At 37.9% G+C, this 26,016-nt stretch overlaps 1 protein-coding gene across 1 annotated transcript in view; it reads right to left on the bottom strand.

Moving 5' to 3' along the window:
- The window catches only part of ccdc175 (coiled-coil domain containing 175), a 340,062-nt gene that overhangs the window by 127,687 nt on the left and 186,359 nt on the right, over nt 1-26,016 (bottom strand). The window contains exons 3-4 of the mRNA XM_069916865.1: nt 25,868-26,003; nt 3,999-4,087 (exon numbers count right to left, since the gene is read on the bottom strand). The gene's annotated coding sequence lies outside the window, so the exon portion shown is untranslated. The remainder of the gene's footprint in view (nt 1-3,998; nt 4,088-25,867; nt 26,004-26,016) is intronic.

Raw genomic sequence — 26,016 nt, 5'->3', positions numbered from 1 at the left:
TGAGTAGTCAGAGCCAAACATGGGAAGGAGGGGTGACTTATACACTGGTCATACAAAAACACCGGACTTTTGGGCCAAAAAAGTGGAGGGGTTGACTATTACAGGTACTCCCCGACTTGACGTCCATTTGCACATACTACCAAAAATTTGTTAAAAAATAAAGAAAAAATATAAACTTTATGAGGTTTATGTTGTATTTGACAAGAGCCAAAATGTGCATACTTACCTTGTTAGCCGATGCCCCAGGACCTGTAGGCTGGGTGCGGCCATCTTGATTCCTGTGCACAGCCATCTTGATTCCTGTGTGCATGCGCGAGTCTTCAGTTGGCACACGCACGATTTACATATTGGCACATGCATGAGAGTTAAGATCACATATTCAATATCATTAGGGCACTTAACTCTCACACATGTGCCAACTCATCTCCAATATGCGAACTCATAGCATATGTGCTAACTGAAGACTCACGCATGTGCACAGGAATCAAGATGGCAGTGCCAAGCCTGCAGACCACAGAACTCTGACTAACTAGGAAAGTATGCAATTCCGACATATGTCTATTCTGAGATATGACTGATCCTTTGGTCTGAATTACAGTCATAAATCAACATATATCGATGATTACACAAATGTGTACAGTATCTTCAGATAAGGTCTGCATTTTCCTATGGCACACCCTCCAGTGGGAATGCTCTGAATGCAAGTGCAAATCCTCAGAAGTAAAGCCCTATCTTTTCACGTGTAAGTAATGTGTGCTGGTGGGTGCTGGAGAAATAGGTTGGGGTTGAAGATGCGATGCCATGAAACCAGGCGCCTGAGTTACACTCACTGGGCAAAGCAGCTGTCTTAAGACTGTTACTGGTTCCAAATAGCATAAGATTATTTCCTTAACTAATCAGATGTTTGAAAAGGTTGAAATTAAAAAGAAAACAAAACACTTAAGGATGTAAACATGTCCAACTTTAAAAACGCGGGAAAAAAAAAAGCCACGTAAGTTAAATCCTTCTGCTCTACTGAAATCAAAGAGGGGAAACCTCAGGGGAGGAGATCCAGATCCAACTTGGAGTGGGCTGTTTGTGTAGATCTCACTGCTATTGAAGGGAAATTGCTTCAACTTCACACTCCTCTGCGGGACAAGATTAAGAAGCCAATACTGTACTTGAATGGAGTGGAATAAACACAGGCAGGAACATTTGAGAACTCAAGTGATTCCAAACATTCTGATTTGTGAGGAATTGTCAACAGTTCTACAATCCCTCTCCCTCAAAAATTGGTCCATTCACTTTTGCTTCAATCAATTATTTTCTTGAATGATAAGTTGACAAAGTAGTGTTGTTGGTGTAAATCCATCTGCCCTCTCTACTGTTTGCAACACAGGAGGAAGCTTCTGCAGTTAAAATCCATCTGATGTTTGAACTAGATTGGAACAGTGTGAGGTGTATTAAATTGAAACAGCCCACAAAAGACATTACTATAATTGTATTTACTAAGTATGCAGTACTTCTAACTGTGATTGGAGCATAATAAGCATTTAGAAACAATTAGTATGCATTAGGAAGGCATTATAGTTGGAGTTGGCAATATTAGAATTGAACACAGGTGGATTTATGCTAAAATTAAGTCAAATGCTTTTTAGAATCATGTGCTGCCCATATTGAAGCTTGTTAAGTTTAATGCAATTATAGCGAATATTTCTGAGACAGTGTTCTCCATATTGTTTGCGACAAAGACACTCCCCCCCCACCTTATTTCCCCCTGTGCTCCACAGTCTTAAATTTGTAATCAAACAATTCATGTGATTAAAGCACACAGTCCACATTTTATTCAAAGTTATTTGTGTATATTTTGGTTTGATCATGTAGAAATTATAGCATGTTTTATACATAGTCCCCTCATTTGAGGGCACCATTATATTTGGGGCATAACAATTGTATGTATATTGAGGTAGTCAAGTTTAATACTTTGTTGCATATCCCTTGCATGCAGTGACTGCTTGAAGTCTGTGATAGGTGCTGAGTATCATTCTCTGGTGATGCTCTTCCAAGCCTGTACTACAGCCAATGTCAGCTCCTGCTTGTTTCAGGGGCTTGTCCCTTTAAATTTTCTCTTTAGCATATGGAAGGCATACTCAATTGGATTTAGATTGGCTCTCTGACTTGGCCATTCAATTATTTTTCAGTATTTAGCTTTGAAAAACTCCTTTGTTACTTTTACAATATGTTTGGTGTTATATAGTCAAGATAATGTGAACTATTTTGTGACCATGTAAGAATACACCCTTCTCACTGTAGTAACTGCAGTGCACCACTGTGGGGTATATGTATATGTGTGAACAGTTTCCGGAGATGGTGGAAGGCATCAGTAAGTAAAGTCTCTTTTGTCATTTGAATCTTGCATCTCTAAGTTATTTAAGAAGCCTCCCAAGCAACACAGAGACATAACATTTGGGATCATTGTCTTGCTGTAGGATGAGCACTACCCTACCATGAGTTTGGAGGCATTTGCTTGAACTTGAGCAGATAAGATGTGTCTATACACCTCAGAATTAATTTTACTACTGCCATCAGCAGTTTCAACATCAATGAAGATAAGTACGCCTGTACCTGTGGCAGCCATACATGCCCAGTCCATAACACCCCCACCATCGTGTTTCACGGATGAGGCTTGGACAGTTCCTTTATGCCACCACACTTTGCTCTTGCTATTTCTCTGACACAGGTTAATCTTGGTCTCATCTGTCCACGCTACCTGTTCCTGGAATTCTGCAGGCTCTTTTAAATACTTCTTGGCAAACTGTTATCTGGCCATCCTGTTTCTGTGGCTAACTAGAGGTTTGCATCTTACCTCTGTATTTCTGTTCATAAAGTCTTCTGAGGACAATAGTCATTGGGCAGAACCACATCTGCCTCCTGACAGTGTTTCTAATCTGTTGGAAAGGCATTTGGGGATTTTTCTTTATTATGATGAGAATTCTTCTGTCATCAGTAGTGAAGTTCTTCCTTGGCCAAACAGTTCCATTGAAATTACTGAGCTCACCAGTATGCCTTTACTTCTTAATAATATTCAGTAAGGTTTAGGCGATAGCTCTTGCTGTTTTATTCTTGTTTTTTTAGCATTATAAAAGTTTCTTTGTCATTCATTGGTTCAACTCTGGTCCTCATGTTGAAAAATGGCAAATTCCAACTCCAAAGGTGATCAAAAGCTTAGATCAGTGGTTCTCAACTTTTCTCTTTCCACTCTCATACCAATTTAAGTAATCCCTATGCCGTCGGTGCTCGATGATTAATAAGGGATAGCTTAAGATGGTATGTGAGTGGGAAGGGAAGGTTGAGAATCACTGCTCTAAACCCAATTGTTACTGAAATATTTTGCTTCAGAAAAATTGTCCATTGAGTTATGAAACAATGCACATAATGAGTCATTTAGGTACGATTAAAACAGAGGTTTTCAAACTTTTTCTTTGCACCCACAAACCATCTTAAGCAATCCCTTACTAATCACAGAGCACCTATATCATGGGGAACACTTAAAGTGGTATATGAGTGGAAAGATAAAGGTTGAGAACCACTGGCTGAGAAACAAGCCCAGCTCTCTTATACCTGCACAATTAAACATAACTGAGAAATCACAAAACACCTGTGAAGCCAAATGTCCTAAACATTATGGCGCACTGAAATGGGGAAGTACGTGTAAAAAGAGCTGTAATTTCTACATGGTCAAACCAAAATATGTACAAGTAACCTTGAATAAAATCTGGAATGGGCACTTTAATTACATGTGAATTGTTTGATTACAAATTTAAAACTGTGGAGCACAGGGGCAAATAAAGGAAAAAATGTTTGTCTCAAACATTATGGAGGGCACTGTATTGGAAGTTAGGAAATAATGGAAAAATCTCAGCAGTTCAGGCAGAATCTGTAGAAAGAGGAACTGGCATGTCCACTTTATGCAACCCCTTTACAGATATTCTCCTTGTTCCACCCAATGCCTGCCTCACCTTTTTTTCTCCCAAGATTAATGTGTTCTCTCTCTTTTTGAGCTTGAGCTGCATTTTTTGTTTTTATTCCAGGTTTCCAGCACTTGCAGCTTTAAAAAAAAAAATCATATCATGCATTAATAATGATTTTAATGATCAGAGGTGTTTTTTTCAGGAAAAAAAATGAATGAAAATAAAACTCTAAAGATACTCAGTCAGACAGAATTAGCTGGTCAACATGTCCAAACTCGTACAATTGGATTTCTCTCACACATTGTAATAGTTTCTCTTATACATCGGGTGGCACAGTTAATATAGCAGTTATCACGCTGCTTTTACAGTCCTAATGACCCAGGTTCGAATGCCGTGTTGTCTGTAAGGGTTTGTGCATTCTCTCTGTGTCTGCATGCTTTTCCTTCAGGTGCTCTGGTTTCCTCCCACCCTTCAAAACGTTATGGGGGTTGTAGGTTAATTGGGTGTATCTGGGCGATTAACTCATGGACCAGAAGGACCTATTTCTGTGCTCAATATCTAAATTTAACTTTAACCTCACTGCTGTGGTGGGGAAGTTACTGGAAGAGATTCTGAGAGACAGAATCTAACTGCATTTGGAAAGAAAAAAACTGATTAAAAATAGTCAGCATGGCTTGAGCATTGGAAATCATGTCTTACCAATTTGAAGAGATGACCATAAGAAAGAAGAGGACAGAGTGGTCATGCGCAAGTTTACCTGGACTTTAGCAAGGTGATTGATAAAGTCCCACGTGTGGACTAGATCAGAAGGTGAGAGCACATGGGATCCAGTTAGATACAAAATTGGCTTGGAGGTAGAATGTTGTTTTTCAGATTAGAGGTCTGTGACCAGTGGTATGCCACAAGGATCAATACTTGGTCCCTGTCATAGGCCATTACTATGGAGAAGCAGGAGTTGAAGGAAAGTTGGTGAGTACTTAGATTGGATAGACCACATCAGATATTAGCCATAATCCTCAGAATACATATACTAATCGATGACAAAATGTCTATTTCATTAAAAAGACAGTAGGCAGTTTTGTAGTCCATTAAATTAAATAGTTTAATTTTGTATCATCCAACCTACAAGAACTGCTGTAGAGTCTTGTAAGTTCCAACCTAAAAATATAACTAATTTTTTATATTATGCACAGTGTAAATAATAAAAAAACAATAAATGATACTCAAAATATTCACATAAAATCATAAAATACTCACACATTAAGGAATGATATTGCACAAATAGATAGGATTTGACATTAGAAAATAATGTTTTTTTCTCAAGAGATGCCCCAAGATTTATCAAAGTCAGGTCATGAATCTTGACACCTTGACTGCTGTCTCTCATCCAGGCCAATCCTCCAGATATCCTGATACCTCCACCACAGACTCTCACCCAGGCCCCAGTTGCTCGCCCATCCAAGCTCCCGACATTCCGATTGCATACTTATTCCCCAGTCCAGGCCGCATGCAGCCCATTTGAGCTCCTGACACCTCGAACAATGCTGGTACATACCGCAGTCCTAAACAGTATGTGTGTAACAGTCGACCTCCTAAATTTTACCCTAAGAATTGGTCCATAAAATTCAACTATTACTCATGTACATAGATTACTGGAGTACAAGACTTGTTGTATCACAAGGAGAAGTGGATTTTGAAATTACAATTTACTACATCATTACTTCCTTTCTTAAAAATATAAAATAATTTGAATTGATTTTAAACAATTAAGCTTTATGTTAAATATGCATTTAGTTATTCTTTCCATCCCCATAGATCCTTCATTGACTTTACTAATTGTCATCATATCACTGAGATGAATATTGCATTCCCTCCAGCCCTAATAATATTCTTTATTAAACTATGGAACTGCAGCACCATCCATCATTACTGAGACTATTGAAAGGGGTTAATTCATTCCATTTAAATTAAATACCACCCCTAAGGAAGATCATTTACTAATTCATAAAGAACAATTGTTGCAGAAAAACTACTGATGTCCCAATGATCCTGACCATTTTTGAGGTATTGTTATGTTAAAAAACATTTTCCCCTCAACAGGCAATTATATATATCTGTCTCCTTGATGTTCTGATTACATTTTGCTTTCACCCCATCTCCTCTGGAGAATTAAATAACAAAATTCTGTAGACGCCGTGGTTGAAGTAAAATCACAAAATGCTAGAGAAGCTTAGCAGGTCAAACAGTGTCCGTTATGTAGCAAAGGCAAAGATACAGAACCGACGTTTCAGACTTGAACCCTTCATCAAAGTATTCTCTTCTGGAGAATGGTGCTCTCTCATTTCATTGCCAACACTGCAATTGTTAGTCACAAACACAAACCTTGTGAGTGTGCTTCCTTTTCCTCGAATCTATTACTCAATTTGGTACATTGATTCATTTGTCTCTGTTCTTAAAGAAGCAACTTCACTGAGAAAATCTCACAACTGTTAAAAAAAATTCAGGATTTTAATTACTTCTCTTCACTTGGGTGCCTGACCATGACTGGTTACTAAGTTGCCATTGACTGCACACTTTTCAAATAACTGAAGTTATTTTATGTGGATGAACAGGTCTGTGATGAATTGCTAGGATTGATTTGCATAAGTGTGGTAAGTTTGGATCTGAAACGTGTATCCCAACACAAACACTCAAACATATTGATAAATTACAGCCAATGGATTCAAGATAAATTTTAACAATTGAGCATAAATTTAATGAAATTGTTCAGCTCTGATTTTGACAAATCTCTTTCACCTTACGCCAGGGTCTCTGCCCATCCTCTCTGATGGAGATTTTCCAAGTGCCAGTTGTGATAGTACAGATCTATCACCAATGTATATAGTGTATATAGTTACAGTATCTAGACTGTGCTTACAGCGATTGGCTGAGAGCTAAGCCACGCCTACTGTCTGGGCCTTAAAGGGTTGTGTCCCTAGCCAGGTCGGATCATTCCGGACTGGTCGGCCACCTGTGAAGAGCTCCTGTCTTTTGCTAATAAAAGCCTTGGTTTGGATCAACAAGTCTTTGATTCTTTCGACGAGCTCTACACCAGTAGAGTTCATTATTTTTCAAACTCATTTTTTAAATGCTTTTAAGCATTTAGAAGTGCTTTAGGTGATTTTAATAATTTCTCTTTTTTAAGATTAAAAAAAAATTAATAGTGTTCAGGTCCTTATGAATATCAGGGACTGAAAACATAGGTGAGGACGTGGCTTTTCTTCCTGGCAATGTTTGTTCAGCATGCTAAATTTCTCCTCATTTACAGGTTCCTTAATGCCACATTCTAAACTTTAAATCACTGAGGTAAATACTGTATAGCAGCGAGACCTTAATACTTCAATCTGAAGGCTTGGGAGTAAAATTAAGCCTACATCCATCACTTCTGCTGGTAGCTCATTGCAAACTCTCACTGCTTTTTGAGTGAAGCAGTTCCCCCGAATGTTCACCCTAAGTATTTCAACTTTCAATAATGCCTTCTAATGGAAAAATCCCACTTGCATTTACCCTACAGACTATAGGCTGTTGATGGTTTGGTCATAGGACCCACACATGCTTTGGGCTGCTGGGGACTGGCTTATTAAGTGTCTGAGGAGATTTAATACGTCACTGAAGACACTCGTAAACTTATACATGTGCACTGTGGAGAACATTCTGGCTAGTTGCATCACTGCCTGGTATGAAGGTACCAACTCTCAGGACAAGAATAAAATCCAGAGTTGTTAACTCTGCCTGCGATATCACAGGCACCAGACTTCAATCCATTGAGGACATCTAAAGGAGGCGGTGTCTTAACAAAGCAGCCTCTATCCTCAAAGACCCCCACCACCCAGGCCATGCTCTCTTCACTCTGCTACCACTGGGAAAAAGATAGAGGAGCCTAAAGATGAGAACTCAATGGCTCAAGGACAGCTTCTTCTCCACTGCCATCAGATTCCTGAATAATCAATGAACCAAAGACACTGCCTTACTTTTTGTGCTCTATTATTTACATTTTTTTATAGTGATGTCAAACATGGTTATAATATGAATATTTGCACTATTGATGAGATTGCAAAACACCAAATTTCATGACTTGTTCATGACAATAAATTCTGATTCTGAAATTTGGCCTTACCAATGTCTTAACAATTTCAGTATAGCATCCCAAGTTCTATACTCAATGTTTTGATTTATGAAGGCCAATGTGCCAAAAGCTCTTTTTAGGATCCTACCTAACTATGATGCCACTTTCAAGGAATTATGTTTCTGTGTTTCCAGATCCCTCTGTTTTACCACACTCCGTTGTGCCCAATTGTTTATGGTGTAAGTCCTACCCTGGTTTGTCCGCCCAATGTGCATCATCTCCCACTTGTCTGTATTAAATTCCATCTGCCATTTTGCAGCCCAATTTTCCAGCTGGCCCAGGTCCCACTGCAAGCTTTGAAAGCCTTCTTCACTGCCAATTTCCCATCCAATCTATGCGTACTCTGCAAATTTGCAGATCCAATTTACCACCTCATCATCCACCATTATATACAAAGTATATTGATGACAATGGACCCAGCACTGATTCCTAAGGCACACCACTAGTCATAAGCCATTATCTGGCTTCTCCCACTATCTCATCCTTAATACTAACTAAGCCTTCTTAACCAACCACCCATGTGGGTCCTTGTTAAAAGCTTTACTAAAGTCCATCTAGGCCACATCTATTATATTTCCTTCATACCTTTCCTGGAAACCACCACAAAAAACTCCATAAGATTTGTTAGACATGATCTACCATGCAGAAAACCATGTTGATTATCCCAAATCAGTCCCAGTCTATCCAAATACTTGTATATCCCATCTCTTAGAACACCTTCCAATAATTTATCTACTACAGATATCAGGCTCACTGGGCTAATAATTTCTTGGACTATTGTTAGAGCCTTTCTTAAACAATGGAACATAAGCTATCTTCCAAAACCTCACTTGTGGCCAAAGATGTTTTAAAAAACCTCTGAGGATCCCTAGAATTTCTTCACAAGCCTCCCTGATTATGTTTATCCACCCTTACTTGTCTCAAGTCACAAGCACCCCCTCCTCTGTAATACATTTAGGGTCCATGGACTCCTGAGTTAATACCCAAGCCAAAAAATCCATTTTACATCTCCCCCATCTCTTTTGGCTCCATGCATCAATGACCACTCTTATCTTCAGGACCAATTTTGTCCCTTGCTATCCTTTTATTCTTTATCTCTCTGTAGATGCCCCTGGGACTTTCCTTCACCTTGTTTGTCAAAGTAACCACATGCGTTCTTTTAGCCCTCCCGATTTCTTTCTTGTGTTTTCTTGGAATTTTATACTCCTTGTTTGTTTCTTGCTGCCTATAACTGTTATATACTAATGCACCTCTATTTTTTTTCTTTTAACCAGGGCCTTAATATCCCTAGAAAACAAAGTTTCTTTTACTTGTAAATCTTGCATTTCATCTTACGGGAAAATAGAAACTCTGTACTCTCGAAATGTCACTTAACCATTTCTCCCTGTTTTCTGTCACTTAACTAATCCTCTAATCATATTAGCATCTTAAGAGTGTGATGAATGCTTAACTTGTGCTGTAACTCCAAATATTTAACCTCTGACTGTGAATAGGGAATAAAAACAAATGCCATATTTTCTGCCTTCACTTTCTCCACTTTTTCCATTCAGAAACCATTTCCCTTTGATAAAATCACACTAATTCTGCATGTTCTGCCTTTATTAGATGAGAACTGTATTCTGAAAATGAGGATTAATTTTTTATATTTTTACAATGCTGCTGTCTTATTCCAGAGACTCTCCAGATTATCTCCCATGTTTTCATTTTCTATTTCAGTTTTCCACTAATTGCAGTTCTGTTGCTTTTGGATTTTCAGTGGATGAGTTGACAATGATGTTCAATGTGTTCATCCTTTGGGCACACTTGTATTCAAGCATATTGCAATCCAATGACTGATGTTGGGCTGCTCTTGCTTCTGGAGTGAAGGTTAAATGGATTTATATTTGCCCTGTAGATTAACTCCAGGATAGTTGAATGCTCATTGGAGCTGAGATGCAGTATTGCAGTGAGAAAGGCAGACGAGTACTGAAAAGTTGACATAGGCTTGCTTGGACTTTAACTCTTTTTGTTAGTCACATCATGAGGACAGATATGAGATGCAGACACACTTCTACAGTCAGCCCAATTTGAGAAAATATTACAATTCTTTTTGATAGGTGATCAAAGTCATGAAAGGCTATGTAAAGTGACACTGCTTTCCGTATTTCTCTTGGTGTGGTCGTGCAGTATTCTAACTGTGATCTGGGAGCAGCTACTTGGCCAGTGAGACAAAGTGGTTGAGGAGGACTCAGCTGGTGACTATCTCAACGGCCAGCAGTTAAGAGACTGCTCTGCAGTCACTGCGATTGGATTTATCTTCTCTCTTGAAGATGAGGATGACCATCGTGTCTTTGCTGACCACTGGCACATCCTCCTCTTCATGGATGAAGTTGTGAATTTAAGATTCAAGTTCCTCTTAACCAAGATTTGGAACTAAAGCAGGCAAAACATCTGCTTCCAGAGGCTTTTTTTGTTTTGGTTAGCATGTGGCCTTCTTGATTTCTTGCTGGCAGTGAGGTTAGACCTAGTTTGCTGTGAAATTGCACTTTACACAACTACCTCGTCTTTCTGTAATTACAGAGAAAGGTCACCAGACAAAAACTTCCTCTCTCTGTTTATTTTAAAGCAACCATGAAGAGCAATCAATGTCATATTGCTGTGCTTCTCAGGCTTTAAATTACTTACCAGGTTCAAGGCCTTCAGTTCAGCTCTTTGACTCTGTCTGAGATGGAATGCTGGACTAATCTTTTGTGGTTCTCTGAGGGGGAATGGCTCTTGTTTCCTGCATCCTTCTAGCTAAGTAAAGGCAACGAGCGACAGCGTTACCATGGTGATTCTGATGTGCTCCATCATGCAGCTCTTCATACATTTTGAGTCCTGATCTGTGTCACATCAAGAAATGGCTTGAAATTAGTGATGTAAGCGATTCCATTTTTCTCTTCTTCATATTTCTCCCGGACCTGACATCTGTTGTACACATCTGCACGGGACTTACCACTGATGATCAGGATTAGTTGTGCTCCACTAATTGTGAAGTTCTTCTTGTTTAGACCTTCTCTTAATGTGGTCTCTGTTTGTTCTAATTTACTGTTTATTCTACTCTGAGGAATCGCAATGAGTGCAAGAGGGACTTCACTCAAAACTGTTAGTGTTAGATGTTTATTGGCAAGTGTATTGAGGGAACCAGGATGAGTGGATTTAGTGGAGCAACAGTGCTGCAATCACTGAACTGAAATGTTGGAAATGATTGAGGAATCAATTGCTAGCTCCTGTTCTAAATATTGCCCATGAAATTAATCTGAATCCAAAAGTATAACAGGCTGTGGAAAAGTTGAAATCAGGTCAGTGTTTATTCTGATCATTGCAGTTGTTTCCAGCATCTCTTTCCTATTGAAAAAGTCTTGCTTTCACAAATCCTCCCACATTATCTCCAAACTCTCATCACATCCCAATCAACTCTTGATGGTCTGGCCTGGGTGTTAGTGATTAATTCTCTCTGCCTTTCAAATCTTTCCATGGCTCAGTCCTTCACCCTTTCTGTAACTCCTTTCTCTCTCCATAAACCCCTCCTTCTGTAACCCCCCTCCCTCTCCATTACTCCCTCTCTCTGTTAACCCCTCTCCAAAACATCCTCCCTGTCTGAAACCCCCTCCTTCTCCATAACCTCTCCCTCTTCAACCCCCTCCGTCACTAACATCCTCTCTGTAACCCCCCTCCCTCTCCGTAATACTTTCTCTCCCCATAACCTCTTCTCTGTAACCCCTCTCTCTCTCCATAAACCCCCTCCCTCCCTAACCCCATCTCTCTCCATCACCCCTTCTCTGTAACATCCTCCCTCTCTGAAACCCCATCCTTCTTCATAACTTCTCCAACCCCCTCCATCTCCGTAGCCCCCTCGGTAACATCCTCTCTATAACCCCCTCCCTTTCCGTAACCTCCTCCCTCTCTGTAATCCCCCTTCTGCAACCTCCTTCATCTACATAACCTCCTCCCTCTCTCTCTGTAATCCTCTCCCTCTCTGTAATCCTCTTTTTCCCATAACCTCCTCTCTGTAACCCCATCTCTCTCTCTCTCCATGAACCCCTCCCTCTGTAACCCTCACCCTCTCCATTAACCCCTCCCTCTCTGAAACCCCCTCCTTTTCTATAACCTCTCTCTCTCATCCCCCTCCATCTCCGTAGTCCCTTCCTTCTCTGTAACATCCTCTCCATAACCCCCTCCCTCTCCCTAGCCTCCTCCCTCTCTGTAATTCCCCTTCTGTAACCCCCTCCTTCTCCATAACCCTTTCCCTCTCTGCAACCCACTTCATCTCCATAGCTTGCTCCCTCTCCATAACCTCCTCCCTCTTCATTACCTCCTCCGTCACTGTAATATGAAAATTAATTTTTTACCCACACAGAATGAAGTGTAATAATTACTATAAGTGAGTTACATTTTAATATTCTGGAAATTCAACTAAGCACTTTATCACACTTTCAAGAGTTGAAATCTTTAGGCCCCATCAATTTTGCATCAGGTTCATGCAGGGTAATTAAACTTCTAAACCAATACTAGTTTGGACACATTTGGGGACTTGTTTGGAACTTGGATCAAGCTGTCACAGGAAAATGTGCTGTCAGGCACTCCCAGATCAACAAAAAGTTATCAACGATGTTCAAAATTGGTTGGTAAGTGAATGACTGGCCAACTCTTGATGCCACACAACAACAATCCCTCTTCACTCTTCAAACTTTAGCGTGCCCCTAGCACCTCCAGTCTGCTACCCCAATCATGTGATCTCCATCAAAATCTCCAGTCTCATTATCACCCAGTTCATCGTTTTTATACCAGTCTCCTTCTTTGTCCCTCCTTATAACAACTGCTTAATTTCTGGTCTCTGATTCCTCATTCAATTTGTCAAATTCTGTTTAGTTGAGCCATGCCTGGGCACTATCCTTGCCCCATCTCAGTTTCTAGCCTAAATGAAGATTTTTACTTAGGGTTGCACTGCTGTGTCAAACTAACTCCTCTTTTAGGTTACACTGCAGTTTTCAAGCATTTGTCTCCAACATTCCAAATATTTGTGTAACATTTTCTTTGCATCTTAATGCTGGGGTCCTCAATAATCAGTAAACCATTGCAATTTTGATATATTTTATTTCTGTTAGCCTTACTACAGTACAACTCCGATTATTCAAAATCAGATAAACCAAAATCCTCATTTATCCAGAATTTTTTTGGACCTGGAAGTGATGTCATTTCGCCTCCGAAAAATTTTGGATAAGTGAGGATATCCAAAACAATCAGAAATCCTCAGTTATCCAAAGATTTTTTGGAGCCAAACTGACTTGACAGGTTGAAAAAAAATTCACTCGACATGAAATTAGAATGATGATTGTCTTTGTTTCAGGTAACTTCCTCCCCTCTCTCTTTCCCTTTCTTCTTTACCTTCCCCTATTGACTTGTTTGAAAATATAATTCATACAATAAACATGATTCATTGAATTACAACTCCTTTTAATCTGCTGCTCCAGTTAGAAAACATATAATTTCCTTTTCAGATTGAGTTATGTTCTTATTGTAGTACTCTAGTGTTTTCTGATATAAATTTAATAGATTTTCATCATACTTGGCAATGGTGTAAGTAACAACAATTTGTATTTTATGACAAATGACAACTTCAGACAACTTGGATTACCTGACATAAAATGCCCTTGCATTGCCTTCACAACGTACAGAAAACTGAACAGTTGAAGATCAAATGAAGTACTGACCTGTGTGCATATTACACCCAATCTTATTGAATATACAAGCAGAGCTTCATATTTTTCACCAAAATTCATGATCCATCATTCTTAAATCATATTGGATTTTTGCACTGAAGTTACCTTTCACTGAGCTACGACAAAGTGCAGTCAGGTGAGGAGGTCAAAGAAGACGTAAAAGCAATGTTTAAGAGGCATTTAGAGGCACATGAACAGACAGGGGGACAGTGGGACATTTACCATGTGCAGAAGAGGGGATTACCTTAAATTAGCATTGGGGTTGGCACAGATATCAGGTGCTGTACTATGTCTATGACCCATCCAGCATTCTTGCTAAATAGACACACAATCTAGTTGCTCATGAGATACTGAGAGCTATACATAGCAGAAAAGTACACCACCATAGTTTAGTAGCCACCTCATTCTATCTTTATGTCAAGTTAGAGCAACAACTTTAGATTGAGAAATGCAAAACGACATGCTGGGAGCAAAACCAGGTGTACCTGCCACTTTAGCCAAGTTGTCCCTGCATAGTTGAAGCATTGAATCTGACCAGACAATATGGAGAATTGTCCAGATATGTTCCCTTTATGAAAAATTATGCATATCTAATCTGGCCAATTGCACCCAATTAGTTTCTCAATGATTAGCAAAATGAAGGGAAGTGTAACTGAATGTACTATCAAGCAGCAGTGATTAGACAATCATCCAGTTAAGAATTGGCCTCATCACAGCTTTGCCTGAGGTATGGACCATAGAGCTAAAATATATAGAGAAGGTGAGAATTACAGCCCTTGAGCTTTTGATTGAAAATGGCATCAAGGTGCACCATTAAAACTGAAGTCAATATCTAGGTAAAAGCAGTCAATTGGGAAGACAACAAAGAGAAGCTGGAGGGGCTCAGTGGGTCAAGAAGCATCATTGGAGAGAAATGGACAATTATTTGGATTTGGTCCCTTTATCAAGACTACCAATGGTCATTGGAGGTCAATCATTTCTCTTCCATGAAATCTTCCTGTCTAGCAAACCAATGGGAGTATATTCAGGAAGGTGGCTCACCCCCAACTCCTTAAGGATCATTAACGATGGGCAGGAAAAGGTGGCTTTTCTAGTTTTGACCAGATCCCAAAAAAACAAACAAATAATAGAAATTGCACTGTGGTATTATGTCATATTTTCAAACTATAATTCATACAGTGTTATGCAAGACCAGTTGATATGGTGAAAGCAGTTTGCTTTAGCAACATTAGAGTTGTCTCTGTAATGGGCAATAATGAGGACAAGAGCAGCGATGGTGAATTTTCCAGCTTTTAACAAGAGCTAAGTTGGCAACGCTGTCATAGCTGCTGTAGCAGCAGCTGCTACTGGAGCAGACCCCGGAGAGTGAGGGAGTCTGCAGGGTCCAGCCATCCAGTCGACTGCTTTCAACTCCAAATGGGGTTTAAATAGCCTGTTGAGGGAGCCAACAGGAGTTTTTTTATATGAAATCCTGCGACGGCGGGTCTGCGTCCAAGATGGCGGCACCTATTAATCAGCAGCAGCCACAAGGGGGCGGCAGACTCCGGGGAAACGGAAGGCAGGAGCAGGGCATCAGAGGACGGGAAGATCACAAGAGAGGGACTGAGAGGGAGAAGCAGAGGAGATGACCCATGGCAATGACCCGTGACCACGGCAGCGGACCAGTGAGGGGGCTCTGTGGGTGAGGGACCAGAGCATGCGGTGGGCTGCTGGTGACCCGAGGCGAGGAACCCATGGAGCTGCGGGCTGCTGGAGACTGCTGTTGGGAGACTCTCGCTAGCCTGTGGACTGTTGGAGAATGGCTCAAACTGGCTCGAGGGATACCAGGTATCGGAACCAGGATGTAAGGAGGTACCAAGGCTGATGAAAAGTCCCTGACCTTGATGGAGGCTCATATTTGGAGCTTGGGTTGCCAATGGTTTGGACTGGACTGTGTGTGGCTGCAGAAGCACTGGAGAGGAATCTACAGACACTCTGTGACTCTGGGGGGACTCGCTTTTGCTTCTCTTTCTCTCTTTCTGACTGTAAGAGGCACTTAGGCAATTCCTGCCAGCGGTGAATCAGTCTGCTTTGCAGCAGTTAGGACAAATATTGTGTGCTGAATGAGATATTCTTTTCAGTGAGCTCCCATTTAGCCTGTGTTTTCACCTTTTGCTCAAGGAAGCCCTGATTGTAAAGTGAAAACAGCAAAATTACAGACAAGTTAATTCATAATAATAATGGTTAGTAAATGGTTTAGAGGTGAGGAGTTGTAATATGACTTTGCGAAGGTCAGCATTGTTATGTACAAGTATGGGAATCAGAAGCACATTAATTAAGTTTCTGAAAGCAAGAACATTTGGGCTCCATTCAACATTATTTAGTGATGAATCCTCAACCTTTCACTTTAACCTCTCATTAATGAACACTCTGGAATTGATCACCCAGCATAAGTTTGAGTAACTGAGGCAGAATTTTATTTCAACTGGTTTGAATTAACATTTACATTAACAACACCCCATGAGAAGGTATGAATTAATTAATTGACGCTAGACACATCATCAAAAGCAGATGATAAAGTCATGTTATCTTTTCCTTTCTATGGACACTGAGTTTCTCCAGCACATTTGTGTTTTGAAATTGTTCATTAACCTGAGAATTATCAATAACTGTGCTAAAAACTGAACATGCAGCTATTTAGCTCATGGAATTAATTGATGCAATGAATGTCAAAAGAATAAAGGATATTTTGTTATATCAGAGTGATTCGTGAGCTTATTAATTATGAATTCACAATTAACATTGGAATTTGGTTCAATATAAATCTGTGAGATAAATTTTTGGTTGGATTCCCTGTTTATCTGAAAAGACAGATAACCAGTGTTAGGAAGGATTAAGTTCCAATCTTATAAGTGGCAATATTTTCTGAGCCTGTACTATATCAGCTCCAACATATGACATTTTTGTTGGTTGTGTTGACTTCCTCTCACATGATTCTTGGAGTTCACTTAACAAGTGACCTATTGTGGACACACAACATCTGCTCATTTGTCAGGAAGGCACAACAGTAACTCTACTTCCTCAGAAGACTGAAGCAGGCAAGGATACCGGCCACCATTATATCAACCTTCTCCAGGAGCTCTACTGAGAATGTCCTGGCCAGCTGCATCACAGTGTGGCACAGTTCCTGCAGAGAAATGGATTGGAGGTCAATCTGCAAGACCGTAAGAAAGGCTGAGAAGATAATTGAAGTCTCCCTTGCCACCACCATCCTGCCACCACCCCCCCGCCCCCCATATCAATGTGATCTACTGGGATCGTTGTCTGAAAATCATTGAGGACACCTTCCATCTTGCACGTGGCATCTTCCAGCTGCTCACATAGGTAAAGAGGTATAGGGGTATCAGAGGTGAGGAATAGCTTCTTCCCACAGGCAGTGAGAAGGAACTGCTCATACTAACCAAAGATTATTTATGAAATAATATTTATTTATATATATGAATACAGTACTTGTTCTGCACGTTTTGTTTTTCTGTATGTGTTTTATGTCTGGTTGAGTGTCTGCGTGTTTGCACCAAGGACCAAAGTACACAGTTGGGTTGTATTTATGCAATCAAATGACAATAAACTTGATTTGATGATCACATTAGGTTTTGAGGATACTAGATTGAAGAACTTAATAGATGGAAGTGATATTCTTTCATTTTGAATGCTTTGTGTAAATTAAATAGAAAAATCACCTTCCAACATGTATATTTGCACTCATGATCTTAAATCTAATTTTATTTAATCTTAATGAATTGCTAGATCTGTGACAAATTTGTCTACATTTGCCTTAATGTGTGCTGGATCATACAGTACTGAATTGAGTCCACTGCTTGTTTTTGCCTCCTGTAGACTGCCCCTGGTGGCACCTACCTTTTGCAGCTGTGCAGTTCCAAATGTCTTGAAATTATTGGAGAAGGTTCCTGATCTTTACTCCCATGAGGAAAAGCTTAGATATTGGGGATTGTCAGCATTGCTTTGTATGGGGGGCGTGGCAAGATGGCGTAAGGATCAGATGTGCCTTCCAGTCCTCTCCTGACTCTATCTTATTGTTTTGTCTAGAAATGCCCGTTAAAATTCTTGAAAAGTTTAGATAACTTCAGTGCTGTTAATTTAACTTCTGATGGTACAATTGGTGAAAAAGAGCAAAAAAAAAACGACAACAGATCATCAAAAAACTACATTTTCCAAAAGTTCAAGTTTTGGAGCCTACCTACAGAAAAAAACATTGGGACTCAGCCTGAAATGGATCCCAGGAGAGAGGTACAGCTTTCGGATGTAGAGATTAATGTTACATTGGTAGAGCCCCCTAAAGAGGGCGCCAAACAGCCTTTAGAACAAAGAGTTACTCAGGTTCGCACATGTGCAGTAGCATCTGACGGCAATGTTATGAATGAACCACTTGTAGTAACATCAGTTGAAGTACCGGCTGGGGAAAGGCATTTGTCAACTGTAGCGGTGGCACTGTAAACTGCACCTCTTGAGATAAAAGAACCTATACAACTTGATGTACTGGGAGAAATTAATACACTATGGACTGGGGAAAATCCCAGCCAGCGTCCTCCAGTCACTGCTGGAGAGACTGTGGCTGGGGTTTCCACACGCAGTTATACTACAAGGAAGGCATCTAGAATGAAGGAAGCAACAGAAGACCCTTTGGTTATGCAGAAGAAGCAGGAATCTGTTGAGCCAGAATTTCTTCCAATTGAAAAGATTCTTGTCAATCTTGAATCTAAATTATCTTATACAATGCAGGGATTATCTAAGATTATGACTGAACTTGGTACTAGGTTCAATACTCTGCTGGAAATAAATTCTCAACAGATGACTGAGTTTAGAGCTTTTAAGCTTGAAGTGAGAGATAAATTTAATTCGTGTGAAGAAGATATAGACGAAATACGAGATTAAGTTTCAGATGTGACCAAAATGGTCGAAGACTTACAAATTCAAAATAAAAATTTGGTGAAAAAGATTGATTATTTGGAAAACCAATCCAGACAGAACAATATAAAGATTATTGGTTTGCCGGAAGGAATGGAGGGACCAGACCCAAGAAAATTTTTTACTGAATGGATTCCGCAGGTGCTGGGTCAAGAACATTTTCCGGAAGGTATAATACTGGAACGTGCTCACAGAGCCTTGCGTAGAAGACCTATTTCAGGTCAAAGTCCAAGACCTGTTTTGGTTCGTTGCTTGAATTATTACGACAGATAAATAATTTTACGAGTGGCTATTAGAAATGCACAACAGAGAAAATCACCCTTGATAATTCAAAATAATCGAGTTTTCTTCTATGCGGATTTGAGTCAAGAAGTTATGTTCCAACGACGGGAATTCAACCCTGTTAAAGAGTTGTTGTGGAAGAAAGGTTATAAGGCAACCTTTAGATATCCAGCTGTTTTGAAGGTTTTTCAAGATGGTTACCAACCAAAGTTCTTTGATTCTCCAAAGGAAGCTATAGCATTTGCTCAAGAGCTACCAATCACTCAGTTTCAACAGAGACATAGTCCGCTGTGATCTCCAAGGAGACAAGAGATGAAAGAAAAGAGCCGTGCTCCAAGAAGGGATGGTCGTAACAGTGACTCTGCAGTTGGAACTGATTAAAAGAAGAGTTGTCCTTTTTTTTTCCTAATGCTTTTTTTTTAAAAAAAAGGGATATTAAACAATGATGATGTTAGTTTAAGATGAAGTGAGAGTTGGGGGAGAGTTGGCACTATTTTCTGAAAGTCATCTGCTACGTGTGAGTTATCTCACACCCATTTTTTTTTGGGAGTTACCGCATTGCGCGGTTTAGACGGGAGGGGGTATTTTTAACCTCCTACCCGTTTTTTCTTTTTTTTTTATATTATTAGATTAAAGAGTGAAGGGTTTTTTTTATTAATATAATTTTTTTTATTTTTAAATTTTTTTTTCCCTTTTCCTTTTTTTCTCTTCTTTCTTTTTTTTCTTTTTTTTGTTGTATTAAGAGAGGGTAAGGGGGTAAGAGTTTGGGTTTTTTTTTCCTAATCGTTATAAGACATGTCGAAATTTAAATTTGCTTCTCTTAATGTTCAGGGTTTGAATAATCCTATAAAACTTAAGAAAGTACTTGCTTATTTAAAAAAAATTAAAGTAGATGTGGCCTTTTTACAGGAAACTCATTTGACAGATAAAGAACACTTGAAACTTAAGCGGGACTGGGTTGGACAAGTCTTCTATTCTTCATTTAATTCAAAGGCAAAAGGAGTTGTGGTTTTGGTACATAAGAATTTACCGTTTCAATTGCAAGATGAGGAGAAAAATGGAGGAAGACTACTTAAGTTGAATTGTATGATTTCTAATGAAGCCTGGACTTGGATTGATGTTTATGCTCCAAATGTTGAAGACACTGCTTTTATTACAGAAATATCTTTATTATTGGGACAAGCTAATTCCAATATGATTGGGGGGGGATTTAAATATGGTATTAGAACCGTTATTGGATAAGTATCCAAAGGTAATTAAGAAATCTAAGATGGTGATATATATGGCTAATATGATGAAAGATTTGAATTTAGTTGATATTTGGCGTAGATTTAACCCTACACAGAAAGACTTTTCTTTTTATTCTTCTCGACATAATTCTTTTTCAAGACTTGATTATTTTTTAATTTCGGCACATTTACAGGATAAGGTTATATCTGTGGATTATAAGGCGAGGTTAGTTTCGGATCATTCATTGTTATTATTGGAATATCAAAATTCTCAAGTTACACAACATACTTTAAGATGGAGATTTAATGCTATGTTATTACAAAAGCCAGAATTTATTGTTTATTTGAGAAAACAAATTGAGGATTTCATTGCTAATAATGTTCACTCTGTTTCTGATCAGTTTGTTTTGTGGGACGCAATGAAAGCTTTTTTACGAGGTCAAATTATCAGTTATGCATCTAAACTGAAGAAAGAGAGAGTTAGAGAAATTGAAGATTTGGAGAAGAAAATAACAATCTGTGAAAAAGAATTTCAAAAGAAAGCTACTCAATTCCAAAAGATCCAAATAACTAATTTAAAGTTGAAGTATAATAAGTTACAGTCATATCAATTTGAATGTTTGTTGAATCGTTCAAAAAATAAATTTTATGAATGGGGTGAGAAAGCTCATAAAGTATTAGCTTGGCAGTTAAAAAAAGAACAGTTATCTAGGATTATACCAGCTATTAGAAATAAATCGGGTATTACTTTTAGTCAAAAAGAAATTAACGATGAATTTTGTAATTTTTATAAAAAACTTTATTTGACTGAATGTAAAGAGATAAAAGAAGATGCAATAGATTCTTTTTTGAAAAATATTAATTTACCACAGTTATCTCAAGAAGATAGGCAAGAGTTAGATAAACCTTTTACGGATAGTGAAATTGAAATGGCTATAAAAGATATGCCAAATGGAAAAGCGCCTGGTGGAGATGGTTTTTCTATTGAGTTTTACAAGACTTTTTATGTTGATATATCTTCTTTATTTAAGAATGTAATACAACAACTTTATGATACTTTTCAATTACCTGAGTCTTGTTCTAATGCTATAATTACAGTTATACCAAAAAAAGATAAAGATCCTTTACAGGTAGCTTCTTATCATCCTATATCTTTGTTAAATGTAGATTATAAAATAGTGGCTAAAGTTATGGCTAATAGGTTGGCTCAGTATTTACCAAAGATAATACATCGTGATCAAACAGGTTTTATAAAAAATAGGTATGCTTCGGATAATATTCTACGATTAATTATTTGATAAATAGATCTAAATCTCAGAAGAATTATCCAATGGTGGTTTCATTGGATGCAGAAAAGGCATTCGATAGAGTAGAATGGAAGTTTTTATTTAAAGTACTTGAAAAGTTTTCGTTTGGTCTCTCATTTATTGGTATGATTAGGGCTTTGTATAATGGTCCGAAAGCTAGAGTTGTTACTAATGGTTTGCTTTCAGAATCCTTTAATTTAACAAGATCTACTAGACAAGGATGTCCATTATCACCTGCCTTGTTTGCTTTAGTTATTGAACCTTTAGCACAATTAATACGTCAGAATGATAGTATTAAAGGCATGAGAGTCTTGAATGAAGTTTATAAAATAAATTTATTTGCGGATGATGTTTTGCTGTATTTGGTGGATCCCGATGTTTCTCTGCCAGCACTTCAAAATTCCTTAAAGATTTATGGTTAATTATCTAGTTATAAGGTTAATTGGACTAAAAGTGAAATTTTATCAATTAGTAAAGATGATTATTCAATGTTTAGAAATATTATGAATTTGAAGTGGATGAAACAAATTAAATATTTGGGAATTAATGTTAATACTGACTACCAAAATTTATATTCACTTAATTATCTTCCTTTAATGAAGAAGATTAAGGCAGATTTAGTTAAATGGAAAGATTTACCTTTGAGTTTTTATAGGAAGAATTAATACTATAAAAATGAATATTTTTCCTCGTATACAATATTTATTTCAATCAATTCCCTATTGTTTACAAAAAAGATTTTTTAAGGATCTATATAAAGTAATTAGGGATTTTTTGTGGAAAGTAAAATTTCCTAGGGTGGCGTTGAAAAAATTGATGTGGGATTTTCAATTTGGAGGGTTATGGCTACCTAACTTTCAATTTTATTATGAAGCAGCTCAATTTAGATTTCTTAGCGCATTAATGGCCACACAAGATACGCCTAGTTGGGCACAGATAGAATTGGCAGTTATTTCTGAAAAATTTTCGAATGAATTTTTATTTCGATGGAATAAAAATTTGTTACGAACTTATGATGTACCAATATTGAAACATTTAATGAACTTATGGACAAGTAAATTACACAAAATGGGATTGAAAAATAAGTGGTCGGGAAGATTACCATTATATAATAATCAACTTGTTCCTTTCACAGTATCTAATACTATTTTGAAACAATGGGAGGAGAAAGGAATACATAATTTATCTGACTGTTTTCTAGAAGATCATTTTAGTTCTTTTGTAGAATTGCAAAATGGAGTTTTGATATAAGTGGTCATTCTATATTTGTGTATTATCAGTTAAGATCTTTTGTAAAACAGGTATGCGGTCGTCAAATGAATTTACTGTCTGAAACTGATTTTGAGAAATACGTGTTCTCATTTCCAAAAAAGGGTTATATATTAGGTTTGTATCGTATTTTGTTGGAAAGTGAAAGTAAAATAGATTGGGATAAAGATAAAATGAAATGGGAAAAAGATTTAATTTTAACAATAACTGAAGAAGATTGGTCTGAAATTTGCCGTAATAGTGTTCGAAAATTGATTAATGCTAGATTGGTGATGATTAATTATAGTTTTATACATCAATTATATTTAACACCCGAAAAATTTAAAAAATTTGGTTTTAGTAAGTCAGATCTTTGTTTTCATTGTGATCAGGTTTCTGGTACTTTTTTACATGCTGTTTGGTTGTGTGATCGGTTACAACAATTTTGGAAAGGTATTCAATCTGTATTTAATAATCTATATAATCTTCATATTGTATTAGACCCTGATATATTTTTATTAGGGAATATGCAACCGTTGATTGATTTAGAATTAGATAATTACCAGATCTCTTTTATTTATTTAGCGCTGGCAGTGGCCAAGAAATGTATAGCGATTACTTGGAAGAATAGAAATGTATTGTGTTTAGATAGGTGGTATTCAGAGATGAAGTTTTGTTTGGTTATGGAAAGAATATCTTTTTCTATACAAGATAAGATGTCTTTTTATGAGTTAAAGTCGACTCCATTTATTGATTATATACAATTTAAATAAGTTTGAATTAATCATTTTCGTTTAAGTTCTTTTTGTTTTTGTTTTTTCATATATATTTTTATATAATAAAAATGTTTGGATTAATAATTAATACTTAATTAATACCTTTTTTGGTTTTTTTTTGTTTGTTTTTATATATATATTGATCTTTTTTTTAAGATATATATTTTTTATTTTTTTTATTATTATACTAATAGTATTAATTCTTCAATCTTTATCGTGTGGTGGGGAGGGGGGGGTTAGGGGTTAAAAATAGATTTTTTTCTTAGTCTTAGTTTTTAGTTATTAGGGGGAGATGCTGAGATTGGTATTGTATTAACTATGTTATTTTATACTTGTATTACTTTATTTTGTATTTTTTCTGTACGTGTATTACTTACTTTCTTTATATGTTAAAATTAATAAATAAAGTTTCAAAAATAAAAGCATTGCTTTGTATGGTGGAGGTCATGTCTTACAAATTTGATTGAGGTTTTTTTGAAGAGGTGCATTGTTAAGAATAGGGAAATTGATGTGATGAACTATGGGCTTCGGTAAAAGATTCAACAAAGTCCCTCATTGTAGACTGAACCAAAAGATGAGGACTTGGTAGAATGGATTCAAAATTAGAAGGCAACGTAGTAGTGAAAGGGCTTTCACTAAAGGTGATAAGTCAGCATGCAGGAGGGAGATTGAAAACTTGGGTGAATGGTGCAACAAGTTTTGCTCTCAATGTCACCAAAACCAAGGACCTGTTGTTGACTTCAGAAAGTGATTGATCCAGTGAACACTGGTGGAGAGGGTGAACAAATTTAAGTTCTTGAGAGTCACTATCTCAGAGGATCTTTCCTGGACCCAGCACACTAATGCTACCATGAAGAAAGCACATCAGTGCCTCTATTTTTTCAGGAGTTTCCAGAGTTTTGGTATGACATTAGAAACCTTAGCAAATTTCTACAGAGGTGTGGTGGAAAGTGTGCTGACTGGCTGCATCACAGTCTGGTTTGGGGAAACCAATACCCCTGAGTGTAAAGCCCTCCAAAAGGTAGTGGATGCAGCCCAGGACATCACAGGTAGAATGTTCCCCATCATCGAGAACATCTATAGGGAACGCTGCTGTCAGAGAGCAGCAGCAATCATCAAGGATCCACACCACCCAGCACACACTATGTTCTCGCTTCTGCCATCAGGAAAGAGGTATAGGTACCACAAGACTCGTACCACAAGCTTCAAGAACAGCTGCCCCATTCACCATAAGACTCCTCAATGACAAACTCAATCAGGACTCTTACTTTTGTACTTTATTGATTGTTCTTTTCTCTCTGTATTGCAGTTTGTTTACATTTATTTATCTGATTACAGGTGTGCATTATGTAGTTTTGTCTTTCACTTCCATTAAGTGGTAATTCTGCCTCACCTTCAGGTAAAAGATTCTCACAGTTGTATCTGATGTCATGTATGTACTCTGACAATAAATCTGAAATCTGAAGGATGTGATGGCTTTGGAGAAGTTGCAGGAGAGGTTTATAAGGATGTTGCCTGGATGAGGGTGTATTAGATCCAAGGAGCAGTTGAACAAATTTGTTTTTTCCTGGTGTTGAAGGTTGAGAGTTGATTTGGTAGGATTATATAAAATTTGAGAGGTAAATAGTCTTTTTCGCAGTGAAACTTTTTCAAATATGAGGATACATAGTTTTAGGTTGAAAGGGGGGAAATTTAAAAGAGATTTACACCTAAAGCTTTTCTTACAGAGTGGTAGGTACCTGGTATGTGATGCCAGCAGAGGTGGTGAAAACATATATGATGGCAATATTAGAGGCATTTAGACAGGCACAAATACAGACTGGCAATGGAGGGAGATGGACCACATTCAGCCAGCTGTGTTAAGTTTAAAGTGGCATCCTGGTCAGCACAGACACTGTGGGCAGAAGGATCAGTTGCTGTGATGTAAAGCTCTATATTCTATCCCCCTCTGCTATGGCCATTCTTTGAGACCATGTAGACCAGGAGCAGCCTTAAGGATGCAGGAAAGGAATACTAGATCAGATCCCTGACACCATATGTGTCTACTACAATTTCCTAACTCTTTGATAATCAGGAATATGCAGAAAGTTGAGAAACATTTAAATAATTGAGACATGATAGAATAGTTATTATTAAGATAGTAATATATTCAATTAAAATACTTAACTCACATAAACTAGAAACATTCATAAAGTTTCCATTACCATTTCCATTGATTCCCCTTCCAGATGAATGGCTCACGAAATGTACTCAGTCCCCCAAAAGTGTGCGGTCAGAGGTGGGTAGGACATCAGAAATGTCAACAATTCAGCTCAATGTTGTCTACATTAATCTCTTGCTCTGAGGAAAAAAA

The sequence above is a fragment of the Narcine bancroftii genome, chromosome 2 (genome assembly GCF_036971445.1).
Source record: "Narcine bancroftii isolate sNarBan1 chromosome 2, sNarBan1.hap1, whole genome shotgun sequence".
Lineage (NCBI taxonomy): Eukaryota > Metazoa > Chordata > Chondrichthyes > Torpediniformes > Narcinidae > Narcine > Narcine bancroftii.
This window is presented reverse-complemented; position numbering and strand designations above follow the sequence as displayed.